This window comes from Gadus morhua, chromosome 1, assembly GCF_902167405.1.
Source record: "Gadus morhua chromosome 1, gadMor3.0, whole genome shotgun sequence".
Taxonomy (NCBI): Eukaryota; Metazoa; Chordata; class Actinopteri; order Gadiformes; family Gadidae; genus Gadus; species Gadus morhua.
The window spans coordinates 8,439,188-8,452,228 of NC_044048.1; the positions used below are offsets into that span (position 1 = coordinate 8,439,188).

Here is a 13,041-nt window from a genome sequence, read left to right on the forward strand (position 1 = left end):
GCCACACTGGAGAGCCACACTGAAAGTCACGCTGGGGGCCACACTGGAGAGCCACACTGGGGGCCACACTGGGGGCCACACTGGAGAGCCACACTTAAGGCCACGCTGGGGGCCACACTGGAGAGCCACACTGGGGGCCACACTGGGGGGCACACTGGGGGCCACAATGGAGAGCCACACTGAAGGCCACGCTGGGGGCCACACTGGAGAGCCACACTGGGGGCCACACTGGGGGCCACACTGGGGGCCACGTGGCCCCCAGTGTGGCCCCCAGCGATGATACATTAATTATAATTATAATAATTTAATATTTATCTCACTTTGTGTATCTGGGCAACCCAGTCGCCAAAAGCATTCGTTGACAGTTTACGTTTTCGTGAACACTGGATTACGTCGCGTTTCAACATAAAATAGCGTGTTATAGGCCTATCTACAGGATCCGCGCGTAGCTCTGTGGAGGCGACGGAAGAAGGCACAAACAACGAGGTTATTTTTATAAAATAGCCTGCATAAATTCCTGGTTATATACAATACATAAATTATAATTATTTGGAAACTTCCCATCGCTGCCAGTACGGGGAAGGTGACGGGGATGCAGGGTTGCAAGCTTCACGGGTTGTTTTAAAAACGGAGTCGCGGGTGTAAACCTCAAACGCGCGGGTCACGGTTTTCTTGGCTACTTTCAAAACTCACCGCAGAAACAGTTGTGGTGTAATATGTATTGTTTAATCTTTATGAAAACACAGTCAGAACTATTAAACACCAGAGTATGGTCGGGGTTGTGCAGTGGACACACATACACACACACACACACACACACGCACACGCACACGCACACAATGCATTTCGCTGCTAAAACAACAACAACAATTTTTCCCATTTTAATTTGGGCTGCTTCTAGGGCATTTTGGCTGGATTTTGAACGGTATATGGGCAGGACATTTTTTGCAGGACCTGGCAACCCTGCGCTGTTGCCCGAGGAGCTGAAATGCTCCGGAACAGATCTGGATCCATGGCCCAAAGACTTGTATGCCCTCTCAAAAATAAATATTTGTGAGAGGTCATTCGATCTCCTGAGTTTGCTTCTTATTTATGTCTAGTGAACACCCCTACTGCCTAACATTTTCAAGTAAGCTATACCTTAGAGTCTCTTATATATCAAAGGGGGTCACAAAGGACGCATACGCATCAACCTGTGGCTCCAGCCCTGCAGGAAATGACTCAGCAAGTGCTCCATCTCATTGCACCTCACCCAGCGGCTCGCTTGCAAGATTTTGGCCTGAAGTTCTTCCCAGACCTACACCGTAGCCATCTAACCCTGCATATCTGAGAATCAGGCCTCTCTTTAATAATGACAAAAAGTTACGAGAGAAATACACATTAAGTTTTGTTATCTCATAAGCGGCGTGGTGCTGGCTCCTTTTGACCTTTTGACCCCAGACTTCTGGGGGAATAGCTGAATCAATTCATTAGTCAATCAGAAGTATGTAAATATCTTCCTGGTGGCGTAAGAGGGCGAACAAGGTGTCCTTCAACATCTACGCTTCCAGGCGATTGCAACGGTGCCACACATGAGCATATTCGAAAATGTTTAATGGTAGTAATTAGCTGTCGAAATTGGAGGCCTTAATCAATAATGAGCAGCTATTGATTTGCTTCCGGATAGAAATTTGTGACAAATGACATGTTATTTAGCATCTACACGTTGAGCCCAATGACACCAAGCATGACACTCTAGCAAATGGTAACATGTATTTTCCATGGTACACCTATGGTCTAGGACATGATCTCGGTGTGGCAAGAGGGCGAGCTTAATCTCATTGGACTCAGCTTAACGTGTAGATGCTAAATAACATGTAATTTGTCAAAAATCTCCATCGGGAAGCAAATCTATAGCTGGTCATTATTGATAAAGGCCTCCAAAATCGACAGCTAATTACTACGCCGAAACATATTCAAATATGATCATGTGTGGCACTGTTGCAATCGCCTCGAAACGTAGATGTCAAAGGACACCTTGTTTGCCCCGTTACGCCACCGGGAAGATACTTTCATACTTCCAATGGATTGATTCATATTTTAAGGTTCTCGGAGTGAGACTTTAAGCGGTTGCAGCAGAAGTGTTGAGACGAAAGATGATATCAAGACATTTATAGAATATTCACATTCACATTATGAATCTTCATCATAACTATCCAACCAAACATCCTTCATATTCACCGAGCGAAGATTATGAAAGTCCAGTCCCCACCTTCCTGCACTGACTGGTCTGACTGGGCCAAGTTTCGGTGCAGGGCTCCCAGTTAGGCCATAGAATTCCTGCCCTCGGGGTCCAACCGGGCCAAGTTTCGGTGCGGGGGTCCCGGTTAGGCCATAGAATTCCTGCCCTCGGGGTCCGACCGGGCCAAGTTTCGGTGTGGGGGTACCCTAGAATAAGGTATTCAAATTTCAGGGGTGTAGGACCTTCTTATCTCAAAAACAGTTTTTCCACCACATTCTGAACTACTCGCAGGCAACACTTCTGAGGGGCTTTGTGCAAATAACAGTCCATTTGGGAAAACTTTTTTTCTCTAAGGGCTAAAACTCCAAATCTCTGAAATGTCGTTCTTGGGACACCGGGAAATGTGTGTAAACATTTTAGAATCCTTAGCTATCTCGAAAAGGCCGGAAAGGGGGCGTGCCCTCCAACAGTAGGGTAAATGTACATAAGACAAAGGTTTGTTTCTAGTCTCCATTTTTTGTGGGATGGAGGTGTACATTTTTGGCTTAAGGTGTGTAGACACAGCTGGCCTGTGGCCACGTTCTAGAAGTCTGGGGTCAAAAGGTCAAAAGGAGCCGGCACCACGCCGCTTATGAGATAACAAAAAGTTAATGTGTATTTCTCTTGTAACTTTTTGTCATTATTAAAGAGAGGCCTGATTCTCAGATATGCATGTTGGATGGCTACGGTGTGGGTCTGGGAAGAACTTCAGGCCAAAATCTTGCAAGCGAGCCGCTGGGTGAGGTGCAACGAGGTGGAGCACTTGCTGAGTCATTCCCTGCAGGGCTGGAGCCACAGGTTGATGCGTATGTGTCCTTTGTGACCCCCTTTGATATATAAGAGACCCTAAGGTATAGCTTACTTGAAAATGTTAGGCAGTAGGGGTGTACACTAGACATAAATAGGAAGCAAACTCAGGAGATGGAATGACCTCTCACAAATATTTATTGAATAAATTGTTTCAAATAACCCTGCCTCGTTAAATCAATGAGTTTGGTGTTTTGCTTTCAAAATAGGTTATAGAAGAAGTCAAAACTGCAGAAAATAAAAACATCCAAGGTGCCTTTTAAGGATACCTTGGAATATCTGTCTATTTTTTAACCATCGGACCCTAGTTTATGACAAAAACAACACAATTGACGGCAGCTCCTTTGCCGCGTGGTTTTTAGAGCCCCGCTGTTTCTGCGGGGGTTTTTGAAAATAGCCAAGAAAACCGTGACCCGCGCGTTTGAGGTTTACACCCGCGACTCTGTTTTTAAAACAACCCGTGAAGCTTGCAACCCTGCATCACCGTCACCTTCCCTGTACTGGCAGCGATGGGAAGTTTCCAAATATAGAGCTGTCAAGCGATTAAAATATTTAATCGTGATTAATCGCATTAATGTCATAGTTAACTCTAATTAATCGCGATTAATCGCAAATTATTTTTCTATGCTAAATATTCCTTGATTTTTTTGTCCCATAATTCTTCTCATTTTAATTCTCTTATCAACATGGTGAAGTGCATCGGCTTGCCTTGTGCAAATGATTTTTTTTATTGATAACAACATTGGCATATACACTGATCAAAACAGGACGATACAAAAAAAAAGCCTATAGTGCAATTAAACGACTGCTGTGAACAAATATCATTTGAACATAGCAGTCAGGCTACTGCTTCTTTGTTTTGAGCCAAAAAAAAAAAAAAAGTTTTTTTTTTTTTTTTATATAAAATAATTGCGTTAATCGCGCGATAAAAAAATTAACGCCGTTAAATTTGGTTTGCGTTAACGCCGTTAATAACGCGTTTAACTGACAGCTCTAGTATTGTATATAACCAGGAATTTATGTAGGCTATTTTATAAAAATAACCTTGTTGTTTGTGCCTTCTTCCGGCGCCTCCACAGAGCTACGCGCGGATCCTGTAGATAGGCCTATAGCACGCTATTTTGTGTTTAAATGCGACGTAATCCAGTGTTCACGAAAACGTAAACTGTCAACGAATGCTTTTGGCGATTGGGTTGCCAAGATACACAATGTGAGATAAATATTAAATTAATATAATTATAATTATTATATCATCATCATCATCGTCATTATTATGATTTGTTTTACCTTACGTTACCAACACCGGAGCTGAATAAAATTATGCAAGATCAAAGTAACCTAGAAGAAGAATAGAAGAATAATCTTTATTGTCATTGTACAAGACAACGACATTTTGTTTGGAGCAGTCCTCCAGTTGCACAGTTCTATAAATAAAATAAATAAATAAATCAGTATCAGCAATATATATATATATATATACATATATATATATATATATATATATATATATATATATATATATATATATATATATACATACACACATATATACACACATACATACATATACATATGCATACACACATATATATATACATATATACACACACACATACATATATACATAATACATATATATATACCTAAGGGAGATGGCTCTGATGGTCTGCGTTGTTTTGTTTTTTAGATCATGTCAAACAAATCAATAGTTGTATAACGTGACGGCATCACGTTGATGGACAATGATATCCATTCGTCTATATCCAACGGTGAGGGATTAACATGAATGTCTATCTGATTGTCCTCTGCGTTGAAAAACGAAGCAAAAGGTAGGCTATAAAATTAATGTTTATCTGACGGACCCCCGCGTTGAAAAACAACGAAAAAGGTACCCATCTTTCGTCGGAAATTCTCGCTGGTGACGTCGGTATGCGTAGGCCTATAAAGTGATGCGTGGTATGTGGACTCACACTAGGCCATCTGGCCGTGGCCGTTGGCCGTTTTCACACCTAACCGTGCTCAAATGGCCCCATTGTTCTCTGGCCTGCACTCACACTAGGCCATCTGGCCGTGGCCGTCGGCCTTCGCACATTAAAGGCCGATCCATACCTCCGGATCCGGACGAAATTCGTCCGTCGCCCCAAACGTCGCCCCCTGAACTACACTTCGTACCTCCGTCTGGTTTCAGCGTTGTTATGGATGTTGCGCAAAAAATCCTCTAGAGGGCAGTGACCGTCGTTTCACAAATTAACGGCATCGACAATCGCAAACATGACATCTGTAGAGATGATTTTGCTTTGCGTCATCCGAAATCTGCAAAAAGAGGCAAAAAGTGTGCGGTGGCATGTGACACCCCTCACCAAGCCGCAGATTATCTCCTCAAAATGTTTTTAAATGACCAGTTACAACTCATTGCCAAAGCAGGGGAACAATAACAATAAACAATAAAATAAAAATGTCAGGTATATAGTATAATATAAGTACAAAACGTCAAATACTATATATATATATATATATAATATACATATCAGATATTATACTACTCTATCTATTTTCGCGAATGGTCTGACTTTTGATTCTATACTGCCACCTCGATTTCCAGTGGCATTGCTCCGGTTCTCCCGGAGCATTCCGGATTCGTAAGCTCAGAGGCGACGGACCCATTTACGGATGAAACACCTCCGGGACCGGACGAAACGGTCCGGTTCCGTATTTACCGTAGGGTGTGAATGGGCCTTTAGGGAGAACGCTCCCGGACAGAACCTTAGATGGAAGTCGTGCTTAGTGACACGACAAATACTACCAATTGATATGCATTCGAAAATTGTGCTTTTTGACACAAACATTTAGAAAATAACCTACGTGTCCCTGATCACGTTTCAATAGATTAAATAACCTGACAGTGTCACGTATTTTCGTGAGCCCGGGTTGCCTGTAAGCCGGCCATTACGGCCGGCGTTCTATACATTATCCCTTACATAACCAGCAATGACAATGGTTTTATACCCATGATTTAAACGGCATGCGAGCTGCTGGTTTCAGCGTCCATAGCAACCATCATATCAAACATGTTATTATAATTATGTGGTGACAAATTAAATATTCTTCGTCACAACTATCAAACCAAACATCCTTCACATTCGCCGAGCGACGATTATGAAAGTAAAATGCACATTTCTCGATAAAAATGTTTACATAAACACTTTTAATGGCGTAACTATGCTAAAATATCATATTTTCCACCCAGAATAAAAAGTATGTCCGCCATTTTCACAGAAAAATATCCTAAAAACTATCCAATAGGAAAGATGCTCACAGCGTCTATTAGAGACGTAGTCGGGTTAATACAGGAGTGAATGGGCCGCTGAGGCACCCCCAATTCCGTCTGCAGAAGACGCCGAAGGGTACCTTTCCCGTCAGTCACCGACGCCAAAGTGCCTTTGCCAACAGTCGGTATTTGACGTTCTCGGAGTGAGACTGTGTTGGATTGATAGACATTGAAAAACGCGTTGAAAAACGAAGCAAAAGGTAGGCTATAAAATGAATGTCTATCTGACGGACCCTCGCGTTGAAAAACGATGAAAAAGGTACCCATCTTTCGTCGGCAATTCTCGCTGGTGACGTCGGTATGCGTATAAAGTGACGCGTGGTATGTGGACGCATCTGCCCGCCACAGAAGTTAATGCTGGGTTTTGAGTATCGTATGCACGCGAAATTGTCATTTGGCGTATGTACTGCACGCATTTTGAAAGCGTCAAACCGTGCGATCTGTACGCATATTGGTGAGACTGGGTTGTTCATTCAGTCCTTCTAGTTGCAGAGTTCGCTCATGCTAGCGCTCAACAACGGGAAATACTAGCCTGCTAATAAAACAGTCTTACCCACTCCACAGTACACCCGTGGTAAATCAATTATGACGCCAGACTATAGATGTAAATGTCTGTTTTGATAGAATAATGTTAGAAATATAACTAACCTCGCACCTTATGAATCATCGCATTTTGAGGGACTACTTTCTCAGCAGCAGAATTTTATCTAGGTATCAGTCCGCCGCTGCCGTAGCCTACTCGCCTTCTACCAGGAATATAACACTGATGCTGAGACACAGCAAGTCCCACAAAATGCAATGCAATGCAAGGTTGGTTTTATTTCTAACATTGTTCTATCAACACAGACATTTACATCGACAGTCTGGCGTTATAGTTGATTTGCCTCCGGTGTACTGTGGAGTGGGTAAGACTGTTTTATTAGCAGGCTAGTATTGCCCGTTGCCGTGCGCTGGCCTAGCATGAGCAAACTCTGCAACTAGAAGGACTAAATGAAATGTGTTGAAAACTGTCTCCAATGATAAAGAACAACTAGGCTAACTTGGGAATCAGGCTCTATGTCCAAAATTCCGAACTACCCCTTTAAGCATACAAAATGATACGCTTAATCAAATCCATTACAAAAGTGCAATCAAATAAATAAACCAACATATTGGCACTAAAATGATTCGGGTTTTCAGAATGCTGAATGTACAGCTTGTATGAATTAGTAATATATTAGTTACAATTAAACGTAGGCACTGCATCAACATAGCAATACCCTTGATTTATTTATTAGAAAATCTGAAATCATGTATGCACTCAAAACCAGTGGAATCAGGACCTTTACGTTTTCTACAAAATACGTCTCTCCTGTAGCAAACAGTGTTCACACATTCCCAGTGCTCTTGTATTATGGTAGCAATGCAAGAGCCTATTTCAGGCTAAAGGGATTGTTCATCAGCATGCATCATGGTATTTTACAGCTGATTTTTGCAGCTGCCATATTGTGAAGACTTAAAGGAAACCCCAAGGATTTTTCAACCGTGACCCTAATTTGCGATAAAAAATAACAAATGTTTTTTAAATTGGGCCAGTGTTGAGCAAGACCGCTGCAGCAGTTATCTGCCACAAAGGTCTGCGAGGTTTTTCTTTGGGGCAATGGTGCCCTCTGTCATTGTACTTCCTCTAAAAGGGTTTTTGTAGTATATTTTATCATTATGGAAAAGATCCCTTCAGCCTTCAGTGTTGATATATACAGTATAGTCTCATTCAAGTGCTTCTTCTCCTTGAATGAGACTATATGTATGTGTGCGCATATATATATATATATATATATATATATATATATATATATATATATATATATATGTTTGAGAGTTTAAGTACTGTTATCCCCGTGGTATTCCAATGCTTACTACCCGCGCTAAATTTGATAGTTTTTTAGCACAGTCGTTGTGTATGAGTGTTATAATGAGTGATGCTTTACATGAAATGGGCCACACACTGTAGCATTATTCCATAGTTGTCCGCACAGACCAGAACATTAAATAAATCGCTGCTTAGGGGAAGCTTCACCATTCACACAAACCCTAGTGTTATACTATAAGTGTCTGGGAAACTCCGCAGTCAACCACTTCTTAGAGAGAGCTCTACAGACACCTCACAGATGGTGTCACGTCTTCGCGATGTCGATGACGATGAGAATACTTGTGGCGCGTTTCCACCGGCGGATGTGATTCTGTTAAGTATGAATAGGTGCGGAACGGTTCGTGTTTCCACCGCCAAGGGTGGGCGTCCGGACTTAGCCACGATTAGCCGTACCTATCTCTCAGTAATCCTATGTTGGGGTACCAAGCTGTCTGAAAGGGTGCCAAGAAGTTCGAGCTCCACACGCCGTCCGTTGATTGGTTGACAGAATCATAACTTCCATGCGACAGGGGGATACTACAAACAAACTCAGTACCTGCAAGGTTCTTCTGGACAACGGGGAACGCTTCATTTAGAATCCCTGCATTTTCGTTGCAAAAAAGTCACATATATCTTAACAGAAAGTTGAAAAATGTTGTGTTTACTTCACACAAGAGCAGCTATTTCCCCCTGTTGCCATGAATTATGAAGTGTTATGAAGTGACGTAATTACGCGACGTGAACGTCATAGAAAAGCTGAATGTTTCGCAAGTTCCCGCATTTTTTTTGCAAGTTCCTGAAATTGTTGCAAGTTCCCGCAATTTCATCGCATAAAATTTCATAAACATGCCGCATATTTCATCGCATTTTTTAAGAAATCATGCCGCATAATCAAGGATTTTTGGCCGCAACAATCACAAAAAAACGCCGTGTTTTTTTGGATATTGAAGAAAATGTTGCACAAAAGTTTGGCGTCCTTCATGGACGTCCTAGATTGTTGCTCTTTGTTTAATGTGTCGCTTACTTATTTTTCATTGGATTTATTAGCAGGCTACACTGTGTCGGGCTGCTATGGGGTCACGATGCTTACGTAGCTGCAGCGACTCTCGCCATCCGGCTTAATCCCCCCCTACCATAAGGGTACTGTCGGCGGTGAAAACGCGAGCAGTGACTGAGCTGCGCCTAACCGCTAGTCTGGCTTTTGCCAGACCCAGCTGTCATTTTCTTCAGCACAAGAGACGTGATCAACGGACCTAGTTCAAATGACTCTGTACGTCATTGGCTGCCTGCCGTCGCTTCCCTGTCGTCATTGTGTTAAACCAGCCAATAGCGCGTCAAGGGGAAAAGCCAGCTTGGTGATTGGCTCCCGCAAAAATGTATCGGAAGCAGAAAGAAATGTATTGCTCTTCTCCAGACCCTTGTGCAGAGCGAACTCAAAACGCCGGCAAAATGGCCGGGGCTACCCAGTCTACCCGTTCTGCACCTACACTACCGGACCTAATCGTACTGGGCCTAACCGCACTACCTGGTGGAAACGGGCCATTACATGCACCTTACTGGCATCACAAGAAGACCATTACCTGCATGCGATTCAGGCTGGATCGTTCACGTAAGGTTTTGGGGATACTGGCAAAAACATTGATTTTAATTCAGATGTTCTAGATGACAGCCTTATTTCAGTAACAGCGATAACATTTCATATATTACACTGTGGACATTCATAGAAGCTATATTACCACGTTTAATCAAAAAATTAAGGTTTTTGGGTTTACTGGCTATAAAGAGAATTGTAGTACTATGAAATCCTAAACCAATGCAAATATACTGTAACCCAGGGGTGAACGTGGACTTTGACAAGCCTTTACTGCCCAGCATTGCCTACTGGGCTATATTGCCAAAAGACACTAGTTAAGTTTAGTTCAGTTTATTTGTTTTTCACAAATGACAACATCTGTGCAAGGCGGGAGCGAAGCCTATGTAGGCTTGTACAGAGTTCCATGCCTAAAGTTTGCTTCTTAAGCTTACATCATTGCAAACTCTGCGTTTTCCCTGCCTTATAGATTGTTAGCTTCAGTTTTAGCTTTATCTCCTTACTGCTGCTTTAAATGTTTTTGTAGCTGGTGAGAATGAGTATGACCCAGACATTAGCCATGAGCGGCCAGGACAACAATATGTTTTTGTTGACCCTTTCAGTCTCTCAAGGTGATTCTCGACACTCGAGAAATTAATACCGGACTAAAAAGCCAGCTGAGGACTCTGGAGCCCTTAGAGGCCTACATGGTACTCTGCAGTAAAAAATGAAATCTGCATGTCCATAGACAATGAGACAATTAATACAGTTGCAGACATCAGGGCCCTACTTGTTGTTGCTGTGTTTATCCAATTTCCTTGACCACAAAAACAAGTGGGCTGGTCTTTGGCATGCAACTCCTGGCCCGAAATTATTCTCCACTCTGGCCCTGGCTTTGGGCAGGCTACTGGTGCTTGAAACAGTAGTCCCTTTGCTTGAAATGTGTGATTTAGCTGAGTCACTAGGGGGCATGGTTGCTCTTTATCACGTGACTTAAAAGCTGAGGTTAATCTAGCTTTTCTCCCAACACCCTCAGCGCTTTATCCCCCCCCCCCCTCTCTCTCTCACCAGGAGATGACACATAGAGCACATGCAGGTGAAGGTGATATGCTGAACCCCATTTCAGTGTGGACCCCCGTGTATATCTTAACCCAGAACAATTGCAGTCAAGGCCTTTAAAAATGTACTAAGCTGTGGAAAACCAAAAATGGTGTAATGTTTTCAAACAAATGCTAGTTGAAACATTGGACATTGACTTCAATATAACGTATTCACAGTTTATATGGAGTGCCCACCGCTGCCTTGACCTAGGCTAATGGTAACTTTGCGTTAGCCACGTCTAAACCACGTCTCTCATGAGAAACACAGCAACGTCTTCCCATAATGACAAAAAACATCATGATTAATTACTAATCAATGACCAAAATCAATTTCTAACAAGATAATAACTGACAATGCTCCCACACACCAAGAATGGCGCTGGTAATTGTGATGTTATGTTGCAATGTACAACTGTATTTAGCATATTAATTACCTTCCAAAATAAATGGTTGCGGTTTTGTGAATTGAGTAATTGCATTCCAGATTTAGAACTGTCATTTACCTAAATGCCATTTGGCCATGAAACCTGTTTTAAATTGGTTTTTAAGAGGTATTAGTGAATGAAAGTCTGATATTGGACTTGTTGCAACCTACAGTTATCACTAAAAATGGTGTATCGCCAACAAAAAATCCCATGATGCATTACGATGTTCAAGCTCTTACTGATTACTGCAATTTTATCAGTTTATCCATATCTTATTTACATTTTAATAATTTTTTTAAATGTCGTTAGGCCAGTAGTATCAATACAAAGAATCTCTATACGAAAGCCAAATTGTCAAACCATTAATTCATTCCAGGACATTACGAGGCACACATTTTTGTTGTGGGATGGTTTTCAGCTGTTGACTTAAACATTTTCCACTGTGAGAAAATTCTGCATCCCTTTCTGCTGCAGTTTTACTACCTGAGGTGGTCCGCCTGAATATAGCTTACCACATGTCTCATTCTAGGGGAATGGCAGGTATGTGTCAGTAGTCATAAATTGCAGCTTGCCTTAAGCGCTCATCAGTTGCCAAGGAAACCTGACATGGGATTGCAGGCTTTGGTTGTATTATTTAGACAAGGAATGTCCCAGGCGTGGTCCAAATGTAACAATTGGTATAAAAGATGCACGTTGTCTTGTTTTTTCAAAATTGTTTTGGCCCGGTATTATTTAGCTCATGAGCATTGCACCATTTACAAATCCAGGCAAATAAAAAAATGATTGTGCCTTAATGATACACATTATACCATAAATGTAACAGATAAATAAGTCAATTCAATAATGATGTCCTTGTCAGGCGTAGATGGTGAATTGTAATGCTTGTTGGGTCATAGTGTGGTACATGAGAAGGGTGCAAAACAAAAGCTAAGCTGAAGCCTGTAAGGGAGGCAGCATGTTGGGGTAGGAGGATATAGGGAGGAAAAGGGGGATGGAGGTATTTAGTATGCACAGCCAAGCTGCTCCATCTGCTTAGCGCAGCAGTCCCTGTCGTATAACTGTCTCCAGGCCGTGGGCCACATAAAGAATGTCTCAGATTTGATGTAATTCCGCAAAATTAATGACAGCTTTACTCGGTATAGGCCGTGAGGGAATGATTAGTGTTTGATCGTCCATCTGATCAGCTTTCTAGCCTGGCTGCTAGTGAGATACTCCCCTTTATACCAGGATGCTACCAATGACACACACAAACCACACTCTGCAGTTACACCTTTTACAAAAAAAAACCTCTCTCCCTAGACCTCGCTTGCAAGCAGGATTCTGTTTCCTGTTGCCCATAACACTGAAAACAAAAGGGTTGTTAAAACCTCTGTGCTGTGATACTTCATGTCCAGATCCGACCGGAGCTCTACCCTGGTCCCTTGTGGGTGGATTTGACACCAGACCATGTCATTTTATGTCACCCCAAACGGCCTGTGCAGTATTTCAATAGAAAGTGGGCTGAACGCCGACCGATTGAATAAACCCAGAGGTTGCACTGTGACCTTTTACAAGACCTGCTTTACTGCGCTGGCGATTGGCAATTGAAATTGGGGTATTCGTTTTTTTCAAAGAGATAGGGGATAGATAGATTGGAAATTTGAGGAGAAGAAATTGATCCACA

The 13,041-nt window shown here is 42.2% G+C and overlaps 1 long non-coding RNA gene across 1 annotated transcript in view; it reads left to right on the forward strand.

Moving 5' to 3' along the window:
• LOC115544932 (uncharacterized) overlaps positions 1 to 13,041 on the forward strand; it is a 29,175-nt gene that overhangs the window by 1,297 nt on the left and 14,837 nt on the right. The gene's annotated exons all lie outside the window — the stretch shown is intronic.